Source organism: Chenopodium album, chromosome 5 (assembly GCF_948465745.1).
Source record: "Chenopodium album chromosome 5, dcCheAlbu1.1, whole genome shotgun sequence".
NCBI classification, from domain to species: domain Eukaryota; kingdom Viridiplantae; phylum Streptophyta; class Magnoliopsida; order Caryophyllales; family Amaranthaceae; genus Chenopodium; species Chenopodium album.
In genome coordinates this window covers 52,442,300-52,464,782 of record NC_137838.1, presented here as the reverse complement: position 1 = coordinate 52,464,782, position 22,483 = coordinate 52,442,300, and the positions used below count along the sequence as shown (strand labels likewise).

General features: G+C 37.0%; 2 non-coding genes across 2 annotated transcripts; both read left to right on the top strand.

The window, feature by feature from the left end:
- The first annotated feature begins 13,305 nt into the window (after positions 1-13,305).
- LOC145633490 (small nucleolar RNA R71) lies at positions 13,306-13,411 on the top strand. Its single transcript, XR_014112814.1, has one exon. It is a non-coding gene; the product is annotated as a small nucleolar RNA R71 (small nucleolar RNA).
- Positions 13,412-22,102: 8,691 nt separating this feature from the next.
- On the top strand, positions 22,103-22,210 carry LOC145633581 (small nucleolar RNA R71). Its single transcript, XR_014112891.1, has one exon. It is a non-coding gene; the product is annotated as a small nucleolar RNA R71 (small nucleolar RNA).
- Positions 22,211-22,483: the final 273 nt, after the last annotated feature.

Genomic DNA, 22,483 nt, shown 5'->3' with positions numbered 1-22,483 from the left:
AAGTTGGCTTTCCTCAGGCTTGGAAAGCATTATCGATGGATTTTTCTTCAAGTATAGAAAACCACCCAATTCCTTTGTCGGCTTTCCTCAAGCATGGAAGGCATTATCGGTGGATTTCTTCAAGCATAGAATGACACCAAATTCGTTCGTCGACTTTCCTCAAGCATGAAAAGTATTATCCGGTAGCTTCTTCAGGCTTAGAAAACTACCAAACTCTTCAGTCGGCTTTCCTTAAGCATGGAAAGCATTTCAACAAATGTCACTTGGTGGATTCCTTTAAGCTTAGGAAGCTGCCAAATTCGTTTGTCACCGATACACTGGTGCCAGATACGTATTCTATCCCTTTACTATTTTATCTGTGGAATTAACATTTTTCAGCAGGTATTGGCGTATACAGAGTGATTTAGGATCGCAGAACGTCTTACATCATTCTCCGTCCCTATCGGCTACTTTGACTATCGTTTTCGAAACTGATGTTTCTACAAACTCAGTCAAAGCGGGGGCTTCTGTAGACACCTAAAAATGTCTCCCCAAAACTAAACCCGATGATAAACAACCTTTCACCGCCACTATTGGTCGGGTTTAGTATTTAATCCCGAGAGTGCTTAAAAAATCGTACTTTATTAAATTCATATTTTTGAACAGTTCATGGATTAGACTTGTTGTTTGGTAAAAGCATAGTTTTAATTTCAGCCCAACTTATTTTAAGCCCAAACCTTTTTATTTTATTGTTTTATTATTTATTTTTGGCCCAAACCTTTTATCTATTTTTATTTAATATTTTCTTATTTTAGCCCGAATAATAAAAGTCAGAAAACACTCGAAATTATCAATCGGCACTTAAAAGGTCGAAGGAAATTAGGGTTAAAAATGTATTTAGACGAAAAAACGGACAAGAAATTCCCGCGCCACGGCAGACTGCCACCGTGTCACGGGAATCCTTCCCGTCTGACGGTGGGATTCCCCGTGACACGGAGGTCTGCAGTGACACGGGACATTCCCTGTCTTTTCCGCGTAAACCCTTAACGCGTTTTTCATCCCGTTTTCTGAAAATTTCCCGCGTCACACCAAAAATTTACCGTGTCACGGGAAAGTGTACCGTCTGACGGTGGAGCTTCCCGTGTCACGGTACAGTCTGACTGTGTCACGGGATACTTTTTTAGGGTTTTTATCATTTTAGGTTTCCGTGTGCTCCCTCAGCACATTTTCCCTATAAATACCCCCTCATTTCTGATGTACGGGGCACGGAGTAATTTTATGATTTTTATTTTCTCTCTTCTATGCTATTAACTGAAACACTAGCCTACCCTTTTCACTTCAAAATTCCTTCTTCAAGCACTCAAAGGAGTCCATATTTTACTCGAGGTTCTGTCCTTAAACCAAGGCGTGAAAGGTAGAACTGTTTATAGATTTCCTTGAAGTTACTAACTCTTTTATTATTTTGTAGTTGCAAACAAACAGAATCAAAGTAAGGATCATGCTCCTTTTATTATTATTATTATTTTTCTAACGATTTTATGTTGTTGGAATTGTGATTAAATTGGTTTTAATATTAATGTTTGTTCTATTATATTTATTTTGATCACCATATTGCATGTTAAAGGGAATATGTAATTGAAAATCACGCCTAATAAGATAATTTGGACAACCGGTTTAGGATCCTTTTTAATCTTATTATTAATTGGAGTGATCACCAATAATATTTTAGAATTATGTGTGCATTAATCTTGAACCAATTTAGTTAAATAATAGTTTGGAGCGAATTGAATTATTTTTTGTATGCCTTTAAGATCGCAGGAATCACTTTTCACTATAAGAATTGAGTAGAGGCCAATACGGGAGAATGTGACTCCATGACTCACTTCGTACCATCATCCCCAATCCTCCTTTCGTGGTTCCGAACCATATGGAGTTAGTAATCTCATGGATTATGAATGGGGTGTAACCTTCACAGGTCAATCGTTGTTGCCTTCGTTGTCCCTTATTCGTGGTTGCCTTTTTATGATCCGTGAACAGTTTACAAGTTCCTTAAAAACTTGTTGGCGGCTCCCTACTTTCCTTGTCCCTAATCGTATTATGTCAATTCCCACTTCCTATGAGTGCCAAGCATATTCACAACATGCTTTAACATAGGCGCACTTCGAGCGACGCCTACAATCATCAACAAAGGAATTTTCAACCAATGTTTCTACAACCAATGATTTTTCAACCACCAACTCTATAACAGGTGATTCTTCATCCTCAATAACATTCTTATTATTATAGTGTCCATAGACTTTTTGATCAAGAGCCTTCCAATAACTTTCATTAGCAACTAATCATTTCCGAATATGATCATATGTATATGTAAAGACTCTAAAATCATCAGGAGAACGCACGAAAAACTCACTATAAGGGCATTTAGGATTTTCATGACAAAGACGGTATTGACAAAGACAGTATTCAGGTGCTGCATAAAAATCATATAATTCTTGTAGTGGCGTAAGCATAGATATTTTCAACTCATAAAAAAAAAAATCTAGGCTCTAATAATAATTAGAAATAAAAGTAAAATCGTTTCCCCGGCAACGGCGCCAAATTTTTACAGGCTAAAGTCATATAATCCAATAAAAAGTAATTCCTAAACCACTAACTAAAATAGATAGGGAAGTAGGGTCGAATCCATAGGGGAACAAGTCTTTCTATTCCTAATTAATTAATATAATCTAGATTATCAAGTAACCAAATTGGTTGTTGTAAAAGGAATTAAACTATGGAGAATTAAAGTAGGGAAGAATAAAAGTAAGGAGAAATCAATTAATAAAAGCTTAGGACATAGGTTCACCAATAAATAATTTCCAGGGTAAATCATAATAATCAATCATCAATGCATAAATTAATCAGATCATAAAGGGCTTTCGCTACGTATTACAATCACAGAGTTAATCTACCGGTATTAAATCTCATCTCTCGAATCTCGACTTAACCATTTATAAATTAAACTGCCTATTGAAACTAGTCCTAAATATCAATTCTCATCTCTCAAAGCACGAATCAATATTGTTAAACTCATACATAAAAGACCTGCGCAAATATAGTTGCATAACATTAAATAAATCAATAGGAAATTAATCTAGCATTGACAATTAACAACAATAAAATACCCCTTCATATTATTTATGGATCCCCACAACCCTAGAAAGAAAACTACTATAAACTAAACAAATCAATTAAAGGAGATATGATCAAAGAAAGAGAATAAATTCCTGAGATTAAATCAAGAGTTGTAGAGAGAGAAATAAAAGAGAAAGTAAGACTAAGAGTTTAATTAACAGGAGAGAGAGAGAAAATTAAGAGAGAAAAAGAGAAAAGAAAACCAAAACTAATTAATAAAACTAAACTAAACTACTGAAAATCCTACGTGAAGAGTTACCCCCTAGAAACCTCACTTAAAGTTAACATAAATAGGCAAAGTAACCGCCTCACCTAGGATTCATAATCCTAACTAAAGACAACTAATAAGCCCACATGGTTTTAAAAACAACAAACCCAAATCCAATAAGATGGAAGAAACAAAGTAGCTGCCCAACGAAATTGAAGTGCATCCTAACGGCCCAGATAAAAGCTCACGCGATCGGACTTTGATCTACTCGATCGAGCCCGCTTATTACGCCTAGCAGCCTAGCAACTGATATCTTGTGATTGGGTTTTTGTTTTCCTTGAGCCCAACTCTTAACTTGATTGATTAGCTTCTAAAAACTTGGACCTCTTTAATAATCGAGCCCTTAATCACCAAACTAAATTAATTTAGTTCGGCCTTGAGCTTTATATATACGGTCATAAAATACGATCAAACTCAAATATCTTTGTAGTGGCTCAATATGCTCTGGAATTGTCATAATTCTTCAAATTCCTACAAAATAATACTAATATACAAAAACACTAGAAAACGTATATTAGTAATAAAAATAGCTCCGTAGAGGTAAAATAAGCACAAATATGACCGTGGGACGAGGAATAAATATATATATAAAATAGACTTATCAGAAGGTGAATGAGAAGAGGCAATCTTTTAGAATGTTTACAAAGAGGCTGTTTAAAGATGAAGATTATGGATCAGAATCTAGATAATCTTCTTCAGAGCTAAGTGATTTGGATATTAAGTAGAAGACAGTTGAAGAAGATTTTGGTAGTAGTGATGGGGAAAAGGAACAGTGGCATATCTTGATAAGAAGGGGTATAATAGGTGAGGTGGAAAAGAGTTTACAGGTTGTACAAACTGGTGACAATTCAAAGAAAGTAGTTGAGCACTTAGAGAAGCATTTACATCAGCTTGTGAAAGACATTGGGTGCAAAGGTTTGAAGTTGTAGGTGGAGGAAAGTGACTCAGATGAACTCAGCAGTATTCATGGGTTAGATGAATAAGAAGACACAAGCCCATGTTTCAGGAAAGACACTGACTTGAAAAAGCTAGTTTTTCTTTTAGACAGGGAAAAATTTAGTAGCAGTACTGTGCTAAGGAGAGCACGCACTGAGAATTTATGCTGTAGAGAACAGGTATGATATTATAACCTGCACAATGGTGGATAGAGGATTACTATTTTCTGTAAAAAAAAAAAAAAAAGGTGCAACTGTGAGTGGAATCCTAAGAGAAGCAACTTGCCTCTATGCAAGTGTGGTGATGAAGTGAAGAAGTGTGAGTTTAAGGTGTTTGCAAGGAGATTATATGATAGTTGTGCATGGCAAATCAAGGAGCTCAAGTTAAAGCACCGGTGTATGAGATCAAGGATGAATGCATGTATTTCAGCTGAATACTTAGTAGAGAAGTATGTAGAGGAGTGGAGGAGCAATCCCACTTGGAAAATCAAGACATTTAGAGCTAGGGCTCTGAGTGACTTAGTGTAGACACCCATTTGTGTCTCCCTATACCTAACCTAGTGATGAATACCTTTTGCGTCGAATCATAATCGAATGAAGTGAAAGTGTGTAAAGTCTAATGTCACGGTTAGTTTTATAAAAAATCTTTCTTTTTGTTTTCAAAAACCTGCTCTATTTTATGAAAATATCTAATCAAGTTAATTTTGGTCCATGAAAAGGGTCCAATAATGGTTTAGTTGGATGGGGCTTAAAAAGAGCTTTCCAACGATATATTATAAGCCCAATTCCGATGAATAATGAGGAAGTTTTGGCCAAAATACTAAACTGGGCCCGGTTTGGTTCTTATATGTGACACAATGATCTAGAGGAGGGCCTATTGTTAATTATTATTCCTAATGCTATTAGGATTGATTATAGTATTCTAAAATTTTCTAGAAGGTTCTCTTAAATCCTACAAGAATTAGGATTTATAATTATGTTTTAGAGTTTTATAATTTAATTTAATTATTTGCTTTAATATTTTCCTTGAAGTTACTAACGTGTGTATTTTGTTATTAGAAAGAGATACGAGGCATCTAAGTAAGTAATTTAATTGCTTTATTGATCTTTTGATATAGAAATCATGTTTAGATTATTATTTTGATTCCTAGTATCATGTTAGGATGCTTTATTGCTTTCTAGTATCATACATAGGGTAATAATTAAGTTTCTTATATCAGTTATGATTTCTATGATTCTTCCTATTTTCTTTCCTAATATCATGTTAGGGGTAAAGCTTTGATCTTTAATGTTTAGTTACATGTTAGGGTTATTAATCTTTTTAGTATCATGCCTATGATCTTGCTATTAATATTATGCTTTAACATGATTGTTAAAATTATTGTCATGATTATTTTTTTTTATAATTGTTATAATTATTGTTGTGATTGTTATTATGATTATTTTAATTATGATGATTATAATGTTGCTTGATATATATTTATTGTTATTGCTTGATCACGCCTTTTATGCTTGTTTAAAGGGAATTTGTACTTGTAATCACGCTCAATAAGATAATTAATAATCTTGTTTAGGTTAATATGATTATAATACAAGTGATCACCAATAATAGTATTATTTGTGCATTAATATTCAACCAACATAGATTAAACAGGTTTAGGGTAAATCTATTGATTGCATATTAGTCAGAAAGCGCACATGAATACGAGTAGAATAAAGTAAACGCCTATTATTAGGGCAGGTTCAATCTCTTTTAGGTTGGATTTGTACCTTCATCCCCGAACTTTCAGTCATGGTTCCAGACCTATTGGAGTTAATGATCCCCTGGATCATTAAGGGTGTAACCTTTACCTTGTGAACGGTTTACAAGTTGCTAAAACTTGTTGGCGACTCTTTTGCTCTAGCTTCCTTCCCTTTGGATTCCACCATGCTTAAGTGTATGATTATAGTGGGGCTCAAATGTGGGATGGCTTGAAATATTCCCTACAGTTTTTTGGCGACTCCTCTGGGGAGGATTTCTATTTTAGTTCCTGAAATTTATTTAGGCAATAATTTAGAATGAGTGGATGAGACTCGAAAAGTTCTAAGTATTTCATGTGTGTAATTTTGATTAATATTATTAGCATAAGCGTAAAAAAGGTTCTCATTGGAAAAACCATCCGTAATGAGTCAAAAACATAGAATTTTTACACGTAGGAAATTTGAGAAAATCTTTCACAACTAGAATTGCAATAATACTGCAAAAATTAGAAAATTCTAAGAACACATAAAGCTGCTGAGGCATGTAGGAACTAGCGCTGAGGAAACATATTTCGTCGCCTGAGAAATAGCCTCGTCGCCTGGCGACAACCTTGTCGTCTAGTGACGGAGTTATTTTTTGGTGACAGACTCTGTTATCTCGCGCCTAGTTCTTCCAATACCGAGCCAGAACTTTGCCTTCTTGTTTTGACTGGTACTAGCACTGTTGGCCCAATTCTACTTCATGATTGAGTTTTTTTTTCTTTTCTAAAACCTATATGTGTTCTACATATGGACATAACCCATTGGGAATTCATGCTCTATCTACCCAATCGAACGCTCTTGGCAACGAAGGGTACATCCGAGATTGTTGAATTCACCAAACCATGGAAGCGAGTTTAACTCGCGAGGTCCCATCCTGACAAGGGTCGGACTAGGTCGTTGAAACTATTCTTACCCTAGGCCAAACAAAATTTGTAATCTCTCAACTCACCTTATACAAGTATAATGGTAAGTCAAGGGTCGAACCACTAAGGAATGGTGGGCGATCTTATATTTTCAAGTCAAGCTATTCCGGAAAGGTTAGGTAAGGGTGTGAATGCTAAACAACTAAATAAGCTAGGTTGGGACAAATGTAATAAACACTAGGGCTTGGGATCCACATATACTTGTAACGGATTCTGCTAATTGGGAATGAGTTAACTAAGTCGAGTGATGTGAGGGAAACCAATCATGCAACCAAAAGAGCATATGAAGCTATTTTCCTAGAGGTCTAACTAGCGTCAACTACGATAAACTCTAGCTATGAACATCACAAGACACCTCAATCATTAAATGCAAGCCACAAATCAATGGTTCGCATCAATGTGAACCTACAATGCAATCTAGTGTGAATAACTAGGGTTATCAAGCCTAAATCGAACACACACATGCACATAATCAATTAACCAATTTAATCACATCATCAACTCCATCAATTTCCCCAAATTAACATCAATCCATTACTCATATATGCTTCACCATTACCCTAGCAATCAAATACTCACAATCCATAGAAATCAAGATCAAAACAAAGCTAAACAAAAAATTCATCATGATCAAATTAAACAAACTAAAATCAAATCACAATTCAATCAAACTTGAACATTCAACAAAACAATTGAAATCAAACTAAAGATCAAACTAAAGATTGAATTAAAGAAAAGGAATCCTTACAAACTTGATCAAAGATCAAAGGAAATGGAGAAATCTTCAATCATCAACAATCCACCATGAAATTCTCTCACTAAAACCTAGAGTTTCTCTCACTAAAAATATCTCTAATTTGATCTAAAACTGATTCTAATTCTATTCTAATCATTTTCTCCCTAAAAATAGAAGGATAAAATAGTAAAACTAACAAGAGAAAAGTTGCTCCTGAATGCGCGGTCGCAACAAGGGAGAGGCGCGGCCTCGAGAAAATGGGTACGGAATAGGGGCCTAGGCTGGCGCGCCCGCGCCACCACCTGGCGTGCCCACGCCAACCAAGTGCGCGGCCGCACCACCATCATGCGCACCCGCACCTGGCAGCAGGGGAGCAATCCTCTTCTTCGTCCTAGCTCATCCTTGTGCGCTCGTCTTGGTGATGATGATGAACACTAAGGTAGGCAGTCTTGAAATGGCCATTTTGGTGGGTTCATGCCAAAGATGATGCCCCCACCGCATGCATGCACCGATCTCATGAACTTGCTCCTTGCATTCCTTCAAACTTGAGCTCCAAATGACAAGCAAGAGGTATCCAAAATGATGAGAAATATGCGAGGAAGGCTCGAGAATCCTTGGAACACGATTATAACCTGAAAATACATGAAAACAAGCAAATATAAGTGAAAAAGACCAAATAAACAAAGAAATGCACAAAGAAATAAAACTAACTAAGGAAAGTACAAACTAAAGAAATAAAGAACAAAACTAAGGAAAAATAAAGAAAAGAGCTATAAAATAGCAAGAAATTCATCCTAAAAGAAGCCAATTGAGTGCCATAAATGACACTCATCAAATTCCCCAAAGCTAAACTTTTGCTCGTCCTTGAGCAAAACAAAGCAAGAAAGAATAAGGATGAAAGACTTATTCAAAAAGAAAAAGAAAGACTCAAGATGAGAATATACACTAAGACTCACTGTCGTAGGAATCACGGTTGTTTTTAGCTAGAACAAGCCATTTAAACCCCTAGATCGCCTTAGAGGACGAGTGATGCTCTCGTAAGGGTATCCTAAGAGTTTACCCATAACTCTCCCCCAACATCCAAGAGGCAAAACCATGAAAAGAAAAGAAAAGGGAAAAGGGAAAACAAAACCTTTGCGAAATGGATTTACAAAGAGACTACACTACAAATGAATGAACATTTTTCTCAAGCAATCAAGGTATGCATGTTCCAAGATATCCAAGGTTGATTGAAACATAGGGTATGCTAACCATAGGAACTAGACATCTCAATCCACGTTCATCCCAATCAATCTTACCGCGTTCTCCCCACTAGTCTATAATCTCCCCTTAGTGAGCATTCCAATGATTCCTCGAAGGAACCGGAAAAAGAGATTTATTTAGGCTACTCGACATCTTGACTATGCATCCCCTTTCCTTAGGCAATGACCCATGATTCCCTCCCCCGAATAGTGACTCAACTTCTAGGTCAAAAGGGCTTTCCCAAAGGTTGTAACGTAAGGCATAAAGGGTGAAGGTAGGCTAAAATTTAAAATTTGGCGGTTTACCTAAATTGTGAAGCAAATATTGCGCATTTCTTTACACCATAACCAAGTAATCACCAAAAAAAACAACAACACCCCCAAGCTTATTCAAAGCTATAAATCACAAACATATACACAAAAAGCGTGAGAATGCTTCCCCCCAAGCTTAAATGGAGCATTGTCCTCAATGCTCAAAAAGGGAGAATACTCACATCTAAATATTTTTTGATTTTTTTTGTTTTTTTCCCTTGATTAATAGTGCTTTGTCCTCGCCTCTTTTAACTTTGGACGACTTTTTCAATTTTGCACTTATTAGTCCATGCCTTTTATAACTTAGGACGGCTTTTACTCAAACACATTTTCCATTATTCACATTGAAAACATAACACAAACTTGCTTCAAAGAAACCAAATATCCTAACTTCTCCACCACAAACTCCATCAAGAATGATCAATTGCTTCACAAAAACAAGAAAAGAAAGAAAATGAAATAAAAGGCCAAAGATATAAAGGTGTGGCTTTAAAAGAAGGTAATAGGCTCAAATGGTTGCAAGAAGGCAAATGTAAACCCCAAAAGAAAGATGACACAAACTATCCTAAAAATGAAAAGTACCACCCCGAAAAGATGCCTTTGTCCTCCCTAGATAGCTCGGTCTTGGGTTTAAGGATCATAAATCAAGCTTTATAGATTAGGTCCGCAATAGTCAAGGATCCACGCCGCTCATAAAAAATAGGTTGAAGGCTTGAAAAACAATGAACCTCACATGGATGTAGCAAAAACTCACTAGCTGTGTCAAATCAAATATAGGGAGAAACTACCAAGCATGCCACAAACAAGTAGAATCCGGCTTCATTATCCTCCTAGTTTAAACCCACTACCTTAGCATACACCTATCCTAGAGTCAACCAAGAATACTCTCAAATCGTGCATACCTTTACTAGGTAGAAATTCATTCAAAAGACAAAGTCCAATGTACAAAGTTTAATTCATAAGAAAAACAAAAAAGGGTGAAAAACAAGCCTCAAAAGCATACCACATACCAAGACAAGAACAAAGGAAAAATAAGGGAAAAGAAAAATAAAAGGAAAAGAAAAGAAAAGGAAAGCCATAGATAAAGGAAGAATAGGAAAAGGGAGAAAGGAACTAGAAAGCAAGTTAAACACATTAAATCCAATCGACATACAATTGATCAAATGACAACATCGTCATCGAACCCAAACACATTAAGTGTTAACAAGCAATCATCCTCGAACCATTCAACTTCCTCTAAACTAAAACTAATCTATGCATCCAAAGAAAATAAAAAGAAAAATTAGAAAGGTCTCACCGGGCTATCCATGCTTAGCTAATAAAGAAAGGCGATAGAAAGAACCACCTTTGTTGCGCTCCAAAATCATAAGCATCATCATAAAGCCATGTGAGAGCAACGAAAGCAAAATAAGCTCAATCACATCAAAAGCTGCAAGCACCATTCCATTGCTCGTGCTCACTTGATGAAATCCAACTCCAAGAATCAAACCTATAAATCCAAAAGAAAAACAAGTGAAAGAAAGAAAATTAAGAAAAAATGAAAATAGAAGGAAAGGGTTAGAAATCTCCGGGTTGCCTCCCGGGAAGCGCTTGCTTATGGTCTTAAGCTCGACCCTTCCTCCAAATCATGGAGGGTCAAAGAACACCCTTAAAAGTGGCGGAAGGAGCAAATTCCTCTTCAAATTTTAGCAACTTCACATTGTTGCTTGATGATATTTCATTCAATAACTCCTTAAAAGCAAGCTTCTCTTTCCATAATCTCATTTTCTTTCACTTTTTCCTAGAAGCTCGTGCTCTTTTATTTGCCTTGTTCCTCTTTGTAGATGGTTTCACACCATCCACACTCTTAGGGTCATCGTCCTCCTCTTGAGGGTAGAGCTCAAACGAATGACGAATGTCAATTTCCTCCTCGTCCATAAGCTTGGGAAGCTTTGTTTTCTTTTCACTAACCTTCTTGCAATCACAACTCAAAAGCACATCATCACAATTCTCAAGAATATTGTTAGTTGAATAATCAATCATGCATACATTATCAATAGGGCGAGGGAAATTAACACACATAATTCCTTTCACAAGAGACAAAGACTCATGCAATGGTTTTAGCTCAAAACTTTCCTCATTCTTACCAACTCTCAAGGTAATACGACCTCCTTTGAAATCTATTAAGGCTCCCGAAGTGGCTAAGAAAGGTCTTCCTAAAATGATAGGGATATGGTCATCTTCCGTAATCTCAAGCACAATGAAATCTACGGGAATGGTGAACTATCCTATCTTGAGGGGAACATCCTCAACTCTCCCCTATGGAAACTTAATAGACCGATTGGCCAATTGAAGGGTCATGTTGGATGGAAGGAGCTCACCTAGATTAAGTTTCTTGAAAATAGAATAAGGCATGATGCTAACACTAGCACCAAGATCACAAAGGGCATTCTGGAACAATTTTCCTTTGATTTTGCAAGGTACGGAAAAATTTTCGGGATCTTTCAACTTTTGGGGTAAGTCATTATGAATAAAGGCGCTACAACACTCCCCCAAATTCACCGGTTCCACCATATTGCAACCTCTCTTACCGCTCAAAATTTCCTTAAGTAACTTAGCATAGTTTGGCATTTGTTCCAAGACCTCAGTGAAAGGAATATTAAGATGAATCTTCTAAAGCATCTCGTTGAATTGTCCAAATTGCTCATCCAATTTGTGCCTATTGAACTTTTGGGGGTAAGGAAGTCTAGGTTTGTAAACCTCATCTTGCTTCCCCTCTTTCTCCTTAGGCTTATCATTGGAATTCTCACTCCATCTTGCTAGACTCTTCATGCTTATTCCCTTCACTCAAATCACTCTCCTTTTCACCCTCCTTACTTTTCCTAGGAACACTCTCTTTAAGGACCTTAGCACTCCTAGTGGTGATAGCACACATCGGATCCCTAGGGTCAACTTCTTGTGATGGTAAAGAAGGAGGACTAGCACAATCTCTCAAGGGTTGGCTAGTTGAATGATTTGGTTCTCAAAGCATCTTTCCATGAGTAAATAGGACCTCAAACATTTTGTTACAAGACAATGTAAATTCATTCAACTTCTCGGATTGAGCCATCATGAAATTCTCTAGCCTATTCATTTGAGATTGTTGAGCATAGAAATCATAACCTTGGTTTTGAGTCTTTAGAGTAAATTGGGGTGGGGTACCTCTTTGAACATCATTTTGAAAATCTCCCCTACTTTGATTACTCCAATTACCCCTACCATGATTTTGGCCAGAATTTTGATTATGGTTACCATAACCTTGGTTATGATCCCCATATTCTTGGCCATGGCTTTGATCATTACAACCAAAGTTGTTATGGTTACCACAAAACTCTTGGGTCACATGGTTACCATAACCATTATTTTGGTTATAATTATCATAGCTCCCATGATTGTGATAATTCCTATTCCCAACATTCTTTTGAGCATTAAATCTAGGTCCAAAATCATTATTATCAACACAATTCACATGCACATTCTCATATCCATCATATCCATCACAAGGAACATTGGAGCAATTAGAAGCATCATGATCATTCTTTCCACATAAATTACAAACCAATCATTCTCTTATCATGAAACAAGAAGCAAAAAGAGGGTTAGAGTAGGAAGATGTACCTCTCCCCTTAAAATGGGAGGGAAGACTAGAAGCTTGTGAAGGACTCTCAAGCTTGGTCTTGAGAGAAATCACATCCTTTCCTAACTTCGAGACCAATGTGGACAAATTGTTGACGACATTAGATTGATCGATTGATCCACTTGTGCTTGTTGATTCTATCTCTACATCTTCATGTAGTTCCTTACTACATCATCTATTACATCCACAACCTCTTCTTCCGTCTTGTTCATAATCGGCCCTCCGGCTCTGGCATCAAGGCTCGATCTACCTTGAGAGCTCAAACCACCATAGAAAATTTGTATGACTTGATAGGTTGGAATTCCGTGGTGAGGGAATTCCCTTTTGTAATCCTTGTACCTCTCCCATGCTTCATAGAGGTTCTCTCTAGGCAATTGCTTGAAACTTTGGATTAAGGCTCTAGCCTCTTTCGCGTCAAATACCTTTCTTCTCTTTGTATAGCCTCTAGGCTCTAGCCTCTCCCATGCTTCATAGAGGTCCTACAAATAAAACCCAGAGATGAATACCTTTCGCGTCAAATCATAAACGAATGAAGTGAAAGTGTGTAAAGTTTAATGTCGTGGTTAGTTTTATAAAAAAATCTTTCTTTTTGTTTTCAAAAACCTGCTCTATTTAATGAGAATAGCCAATCCAGTTCAGTTTGGTCCATGACAAGGGGTCCAATAATGGTTTTGTTATAAATAGGGTCCTTGGACCTCCGTTTTGGATAACCAGAATTCTCTAATTCTTCTCTTTGTCTAAGCTAAAGCTTATTCTCTCTTTCTATTTCTAGCCTAGCCTTTTATAAACACATACCGCACTCATTAGCACTAGACACACCTAGCCAATTTTGAAGTTGCCTTCGCCCAAGTCGTAAAAGATTTTAATTTCTGAGGGTTTGGTCCTAAATCTCTATTTCAATTATTTAACTTTATTATTTGCTTTAATATTTTCTTTGAAGTTACTGACGTGTGTATTTTGTTATAAGAAAGAGATACGAGGCATCCAAGCAAGTTCTTTAATTGCTTTATTGATCTTTTGATATAGAAATCATGTTTAAATTATAATTTTGATTCCTAGTATCATGTTAGGATGTTTTATTGCTTCCAAATATCATGTTTAGGGTAATAATTAATTTTCTTATATCAATTATGATTTCTATGATGCTTCCTATTTTCTTTCCTAATATCATGTTAGTATCATGTTATGGCTAAAGCTTTAATCTTTGATGTTTAGTGAAATACTAGGGTTTGTTATTAATCTTGTTAGTATAATTCCTATGATCTTGCTATTAATATTATGCTTTAACATGATTGTTATAATTATTGTTGTGATTGTTATTATGATTATTTTAATTATGATGATTATAATGTTGCTAGATATATATTTATTGTTATAGCTGGATCACGCCTTTTATGCATGTATAAAGGGAATTTGTACTTACAATTACGCTTAATAAGATAATTAATAATCTTGTTTAGGTTAATATGATTATATTACAAGTGATCACCAATAATAGTATTATTTGTGCATTAATATTTGACAGGCTAAAGTCGTATCACCTAATCAAAAGTAATTCCTAAATCCTCTAACTAATGTAGATAGGAAAGTAGGGTCGAATCCACAAAGAAACGAGTCTTTCTTTTCTTAATTAATAAAAATAATCTAGATTATAAAGTAACCAAAATATAATAATCGAAGGAAACTAAACTACGAAGATTAAGAATAAGGAGAACAATGAATAAAAGGCCTAGGGGATAGGTTCACCAATAAATAAAATTCCAAGGTAAAACATAATAAGCAATCATCAATGCATACATTAATCAGATCATAAAGGGCTTTCGCTACGTATTACAATCACACAATTAATTTACCGCTATTAAATCTCATCTCTCGAATCTCGACTTAACCATTTATAAATTAACCTGCCTATTGAAACTAGACCTAAACGTTAATTCTCATCTATCGAATCTCGAATCAATATTGTTAAACTCATGCATAAAAATCTGCACAAATCTAGTCACAGAGCATTAAATCAATCAATAGGAATTTAATCTAGCATTGACAATCAACAACAATCAATTACCCCTTCAAATTATTTATGGATCCCCACAAACCCTAGAAATAGAATTATTCACACATACTAAAAACTAAACTAAACAAAGCAATAAAGCAAGACATGATCAAAAGAATAAAATAGTATAAATAACTAAGATTAAGAGAAGAGAAATCGTTACCAAAGAAATCTGGAATTAAGAATAGAGTTAAGAACAAAGTATATGAGAGAGAAACTAATCTAAAAGCTAAGTAGAGAGAGAAAATCTAAAAGAGAAGGTAATTAAAATTACGTACAAAAATTGTACTTAAACCTCCCTAAAACAAATCCTAATTGAAAACTAATCAGATCCCCTAAAAAACACGCGCCTTTTTCTCCGCGTACTCTTCTAAACAGCCGTGATCGATCGAGCTAGCAGCTCACCCGATCGGGCGCGCCTTTGGCCACGCACCAGCACACTCTCGTGCCACGCCCGATCGAGCTAAACTTTCCCGATCGGGCCCTTACTTCACCTCGAGGCTTGGAACTTCTATTGGGCTTATTTCTTCGGCCCAATCCGTGTATCCACTTAGGGTCTTTATTATTTGGTCTAAATACCTCGGTATCCCGATTACCGAGCACTTAATCACCGACTTGATGACTCTAACCGACCTTGGGCTTCAAAGATGGTCGTGCTCCTCTAATTTCTGTAGTTGATCCATGAAAACCCGGGAAAATGCTTCAAAAGTGCAATTTCCTACAAAACTCAACTAAAACTACGAAAACACTAGAAAACACCAATTAGTAATAAAAGTTGCTCAAAAGAGCCAAAAACACTACCAATTATGACCAAGGGACAGGGGTAAAATACTATATAAAATAAACTTATCAAACTCCCCCAAGGCAAACCTTTGCTTGTCCCTAAGCAAAGTTCTCATCAATGAATAAATAAATATGCTTCACCCCAAAAAGTAAAAATCAAGCACAAACGATTCAGGGTAAATCAAATAAATATGCTTCAAAATCAACCAATTAAATCCATCTAATTGCCCTTCTTCCCTAACAGTTGTCAAATAGAGCAAACCACAAGAGCATATACAATTCAAGACTAGTGCTCACACACTCAACTCTCATTTATGTGGCGAGTATAAGATGTACTCGATCGCTCTCCAACCAACCCCTTTATGTGAACAATTCCCTCCCAACTCACACTCTCGTGTGTATAAGAAGATGTACGCTAAACCTACTAGTCGACTCGAAATATGTCAAATCATAACTTTCATTGATAAATAACACATTCACATTCATACAACTCTATGCACAAAGGTCGGAAGATCTTTAAAGCTTGTAATGTAAGGCTAGGGTAAAGGGTAGGAATTATTTGGGAACAAGTGAGAGAAAAGCTATGATTAAGGTAGCAAATCCTAGTAAAACCCATGATAAAAATAAATAATGATCAACATCTCTTACATAACTCAACTCTAGCAAAAATCCACTAAACACAACTCCAAACAATATAAACAGTCCCAACTCTTACAATTTCACTCATAAGATATAATAATAAAGAAATGAAGTGAATAAACAAACTTTATTTTCCAACTTGAATATTTTTCATTGAAGATCAATTTTTTTCTTCCTTTTGATGAACCTCGAACTAGAACATTTGAACATTGAACAATTTTTTTTCTTTTGATTTTTTTTTCTATTGAAGTTCACTTATTTTTTCACTTCTTTATTTTTGAACTTCTCTGTTTTTTTCATAACATCATGCTTTATTTTTTCAAGAAAATATCACTTTCAAACTCATCAAAAATAAACATGATCAAAAATAAAATAACTTCTCAAAACCCACCCAAATTATGCAAATAATAAGCACACTACAAACTCCCTCGCCTCGCCTCACTCACTAATAGCTCCCCCAAGCCAAGCTTGGGACTAGTAACCAATGGGGCAAAATAGGCTTGTAATATAGCTAATAAACAACAAAAAGTCAAGGCAACAACATGGGTAGAAAGAAGGGAACAAATGTATCTACAATCATCTAAAGGCTACCTAAAAGAATGAACGTCCTCCTCAATGTGCATAATAATGAGCCATATAAATATTACTTATAGTTGCAAATAAATACTCAAATTCATTGACATACCAGGAAATATCACACATTCCTAACCAAATAAACTAGTCAAGCACTATATTCACAAATAGTTGGGCAAAATTGACTCATGTTAAGGCATCTAAGCAATAAAACTTCAAATCATGATCAACTAATCCACAATATTTATCATCATATACCAAGAATCAATACAAATTTTCTCAAATAACGGGCACAAGGAAGCATGATTTATAATTCATTGGAACGTATTTTTGGAATTTTTTTTTTATTTTTCATATATAAGAAAGCAATAAAACTAACCTACAAAGCAACAAATCTAAACTAAGAAAACACACCAAAAATAAAAGAAAAGAGAAAAAGAAAGATACCAAATCCAAAATCTTCCCCAAGCCAGATTCAGAAAATGTCCTCATTGGCTCGGGAACTAGCCCAGCATAGCTAGTCCTCATCATCCTCATCCATCCTCGAATTGCCTCCTCCATAACCCGAACCGCCTGCAAAATAGTTAAGGTCTACATTCCCCCCAAGCCCACCTAAAGGAGCATCGGTCCCATAACCGTGGACTGAAGAGTATTCCACATAGGTACCAAAGGCACTCGGGTCCGAATATCGTCCTTGAGGATATTGAAACCAATCGGGAACAAGTGAGTCGGGGGGAATAGCCCCCCGACGTGCGTAGTCATCATACATGGGGTATAAACCCCTCCCAAAGTTTCTCTCCACATGCCCCACCCTCCTATCTAGAGACCCTACTCTTGTATCCAAGTTTCCTACCATACTCTCCACTCTCCCTTGCCCCATCTCAATCCTATCTAGTTGGCTACTAAAAGTCAAGAAGTCATAAGGGGCGTTTGGGTCGATGTTATAGTTCGTGGAAGAAGTGGGGATGTCATAAGTGTAGGGATGGGATGGTGGTTGAGGGTGAAATTGAGGTTGTGGTGAAGGTGGTGCTTGGTGAGCCACTAGAGCCTCACCTTGGTTACCTAAAACAAAGGTGTAAGAAGGCTTACCCTTCTCAAACTTAGTCAAAACGGGGTTAGGCAACGTAAAGACATTGTCCCTTCTACCCGACTCCCTTTGGATTACCCACCAAGTTTCACCCCTTATGACATTGATCTTGTTGAGGCTACCTAAATAGGGTAGGTCCATAAGAGTCGGGCCTATTACCTTCCTAAAGTCGTTAGGAACAAAGTTAAGGTGCTTGACCGCTATGTGGGTGACTAAACCGCCAAAATATATAGGGGCCCTAGACCTACCACTCTCGGCCGCGTTGGCCACCCATTGAAAGTGTTGGGCTATCCTATGAGGTATGTTTAGCTTGTCACTCTTAGGGATCATGTAAGACCCTAACAACTCTAGTTCGTCCCTCCTTACATTGGCGGGTTCATGCCTCCCAAAGATAGTGAGGCCAACAAACCGTTGCCAAAATTTTGGCACGGGATGTTTATCCAAGTGCCCTTGGCATGTTGGAGGTTTAGATTAGCATCCCCCGTGAGGGATTGATAGACAACGACAATGTTATCTTGTGGTGGTTCAATAGGCCTATCCGATTTTAACTCAAATAATTTACCAAATTCTTTTAAAGTCAATCTCACATCATTATTAAGCAAATGGAATTGAACATGAGTAATTAAAGCATTAGATTTTATCACATTAAAACAAGAAATAAATTCCAAAGTTAAATAGTCATAAGTATCATAATGCAATTGAAATAAACCACTCATTCCAATACCCTTAAACAGTTTTTCTACCGGTTTATCGATTCCTAATCTAGAAAGTGTAGAATGATGAACAAAGCGTGTAGGAATTACCTGCCTCGAGATGAGGTTAAGCATCCTTTGCCATTGTTCTTGTGAGGTTATCACCACCTCGCTCCATCCCAGAATTTGCAGCTCCGGGTCAACCAATGGTGGTTGTTGTTGCCTTGAGCTTTCACCCCTTATGGTTCTAGATCTTTTGGATGCCATTTTTGTGAGAAATGGTGGAATTTGAAGCTTTCTCTCTCTTAGGGTTTTGGAAAATTTTGAGAGAAAGTGTTAGAAATTTAGTGTAGATCGAAAGGAAAGATGAGGGGATTAAGAATATGTAAAAATTTTGAGTTTGGATGGGAGAATTAGAGAAGATCTTGAAAAGAAATAGAGTTTGAAGGTATGAAAATGGGGGTTTTAGAGAGAGAAAGTGATGAAGAAGAAGATGAAATGAGGAGAAAGTGAGAAAAGAAGAGGAAGAAAAGAAAGTAATTGGTCGGCCAAAAAGTGGCGCGCCCGATCGGGCAAGCTTCGCCTGATCGGGCGAAAATAGTTTGTTCTGAATGTTTAATTGCGCGCCCGATCGGGCGCGAATGCAAAGGGGATTTTCTCCCTTTCCTCGCCCGATCAGGCAAGATTCACCCAACATATCTTTTCTTCTTACTCGATTTCTCAAAAATGTTGCCCGATCGGGCGAAAATAGCTCGATTTCCAACCTCACTTGCGCGCCCGATCGGGGAATCGTCGCCCGATCGGGCGAAAATAAAGCTAGGATTTTCTTCACTTGCGCGCCTGATTGGGCGAGCCTTGCCCGATCGGGTTCGTGCCCAAATCGGATCTCTTCTTTATTTTCAACTTCTTTTCTTAAGTCTCCGTACCTGTCAAATCTATACCTGTACAAAAACACTTGCAAAAGGTAAAATTGCATTCTCCTCTCCTCTCTAAAAAAAATTAATAAAGTAAAATAAAAGAAAAAATAAAAATAAAGTAAAATAAAAGAAAAACTAGTCTAGAAAGCAAGAAATACGGGTTGCCACTTGCAAAGCGCTGGTTTATATAGGTCCCGCACGACCTTCTTAGCAAGTACAAGAACTAGGACCCTTGACCTAACGCTTGGTCGGGTGGTTTCTCACCGGCTCGAGCATTGTTTAGGCTACGACGTGGCTTCCTGACATACCCTATGGGACGCTAATTCACTTTATCTGGTGGATCCTCCTTGACTTGGATTGGGGGCTCTTCAATGCTACGCACTAAAGATCCCTCTTTGATCGAGGGTTGCTTCAAACTGTCATTTCATTTAGCACTTGCAACTCGATCTGGCGGAACACTTGCCGTAGGCTCAATTTCCACAACTTGCTTGATTGATTCCACCTTTTCGTCCTCAAAACCAAGACCGACAGTGTAGAGGGCTCTTTCTATCGCATCAACTTCCTTCCGCCATTTGTCTGTCTCATCTGAAAGGGATGCAACACAAGATACCGCCTCCAAGGGATCTTTTACAAGAGCTTGGGGCTTGTTAGAATAACTTTGATCCACATTAACACTAAAGCACTTCTTCTCTGTCATGGGGCGTTTAGGGGTATTATTAAGATTAAAAATAATTTTATCGTCCCCTACTAATAGTGTTAATTTTCCACTTCTCACATCTATAATTGCTCCTGCCGTGTTAAGGAATGGTCTACCCAAAATGATTGGGGTTTGCATATCTTCATCCATATCAAGAACAACAAAATCAACAGGTATATAAAATTTACCTACTCTAATGGGAACATCCTCTAAAACACCTAAGGGGTATTTGAAAGAATGGTCGGCCATTTGTAGAGTAATATTAGTAGCTTTTAATTTACCCATATTTATCTTGGAACACACAGATAATGGCATAACACTAACGCTAGCACCCAAATCACACAATGCATTATCAATCATTAGATTGCCAATATGACAAGGGATAGAAAAACTACCCGGATTTTTAATTTAGGTGGAGATTTATTTTGAAGTACAGCACTACACTCTGCAGTGAAAGCTACTGACTCTACCTCACTAATAGACCTTTTTCTTGTCAATATTTCCTTTACAAATTTTGCATATGCAGGAATTTGTGTGATTAATTAACCGAAGGGAACTGTTACCTTCAAATATTTTACCATCTCCAGAAACTTACCAAACTGTTTGTCCAAATTTGTTTTCAAGTGACGATTGGGGAATGGAAGTTTGATAACTGGCTTTAGAGCATTATTTCTCTTATCTGAAGTGGCCACCTTTTCTGGAGTCGTACCCTGCAATGTAGAATTAGATATATTAGTACTATGATTTAGCCCTGCAGGGCTATTAGCTACATTGTCTGGTTTAACGGAATCAAGAGTAGCATTATTTATTAAAACAGGTTAATCATCTCTAGGCATAGGGGGCCCTTCGTAGTTTGAACCACTCCTTAGAGTAATTGCATAGGCTTGATCCGTAGGTCTGGTTGGTTGTGCTGGTAGAGTTCCCTGTTGACGGGCTTGTAGAGTAGCGGAAAGTTGCTCAATTTGATTATCTACAATTTTAATGTGTGCTAGAATTGAATCAATTTGGGCATCTCTACTCTCCATGTGCTTCTGCATATTAACCAGCATCGCTCTAATTTCTACCAAAGCAGGGTCGGAAGATGAGGAGGGTTATTGTGGTTGGTACTTCTGACCAGCATTGGGGTGGTAATATTTCTGCTGTTGTTGTGGCGCTTGTGGTTCTTGTGGTGGTGGATTTTGAACATTAGTACTCCGGTAGGAAAGGTACGGATGATTCTGGTACCCAGGATTGTAGGTGTTGGAGTATGTGTTATTCTGCCTATAAACTTGAAAGGCATTAACTTGCTCCACGGAACTCCTACAATCTTGTTCCCAACGACCTAAAATTCCACAATTTTCACAGAAAGCCTCATTAGCCTTATTATTAATTGCAGAAACATTAGGTACATTAGCAGTGCTAAGATTATCTAATTTCTGGCAGATAGAAGTTAATTAAGCTTGCAAAAAGGATACAAAGTCGACACTATGCTTCCCCTTGTTAGCAAAGCCTCTAGGATTCTCATATTGGGAGTTATGTATCGCCATATCTTCGATAATTTGACCTGCATCATCAACATTTAGATTTATAAACCTCCCACTAGCTGCAGAATCTAAGATTATTCTAGATGAATTTCCAATGCCATTGTAAAAGGCTTGGATTAAGTGTCATTGTGCCAAATTATGGTGGGGGGCATTCTCTTTGTAGGTCCTTGAACCTCTCCCAAGCCTCATATAAAGTTTCATCGGCTTCTTAGGCAAAGTTCTGAATTGCACTCCGAAGTACGGATGTTCTCTCTGTAGGATAATATTTGTTATAAAAATTCAAAACAAGAGTTTCCCAGTCAGTTATACCAAGTGCAGTTCTATTTAATCTATTAAACCATAATTTGGCTTTTCCAGTCAAAGAAAAAGGAAAAAGAATCTCCCTGATTTGGTCTTGTGTGACCCTAGCTTGCCTTATGGTATTTTAGTACTGACAATAGTTTGCAATATGAATATTTGGATGTTCACCCTTAGCTCCACTGAATTGCTTCCTTTATATCATCGTTATGAATTG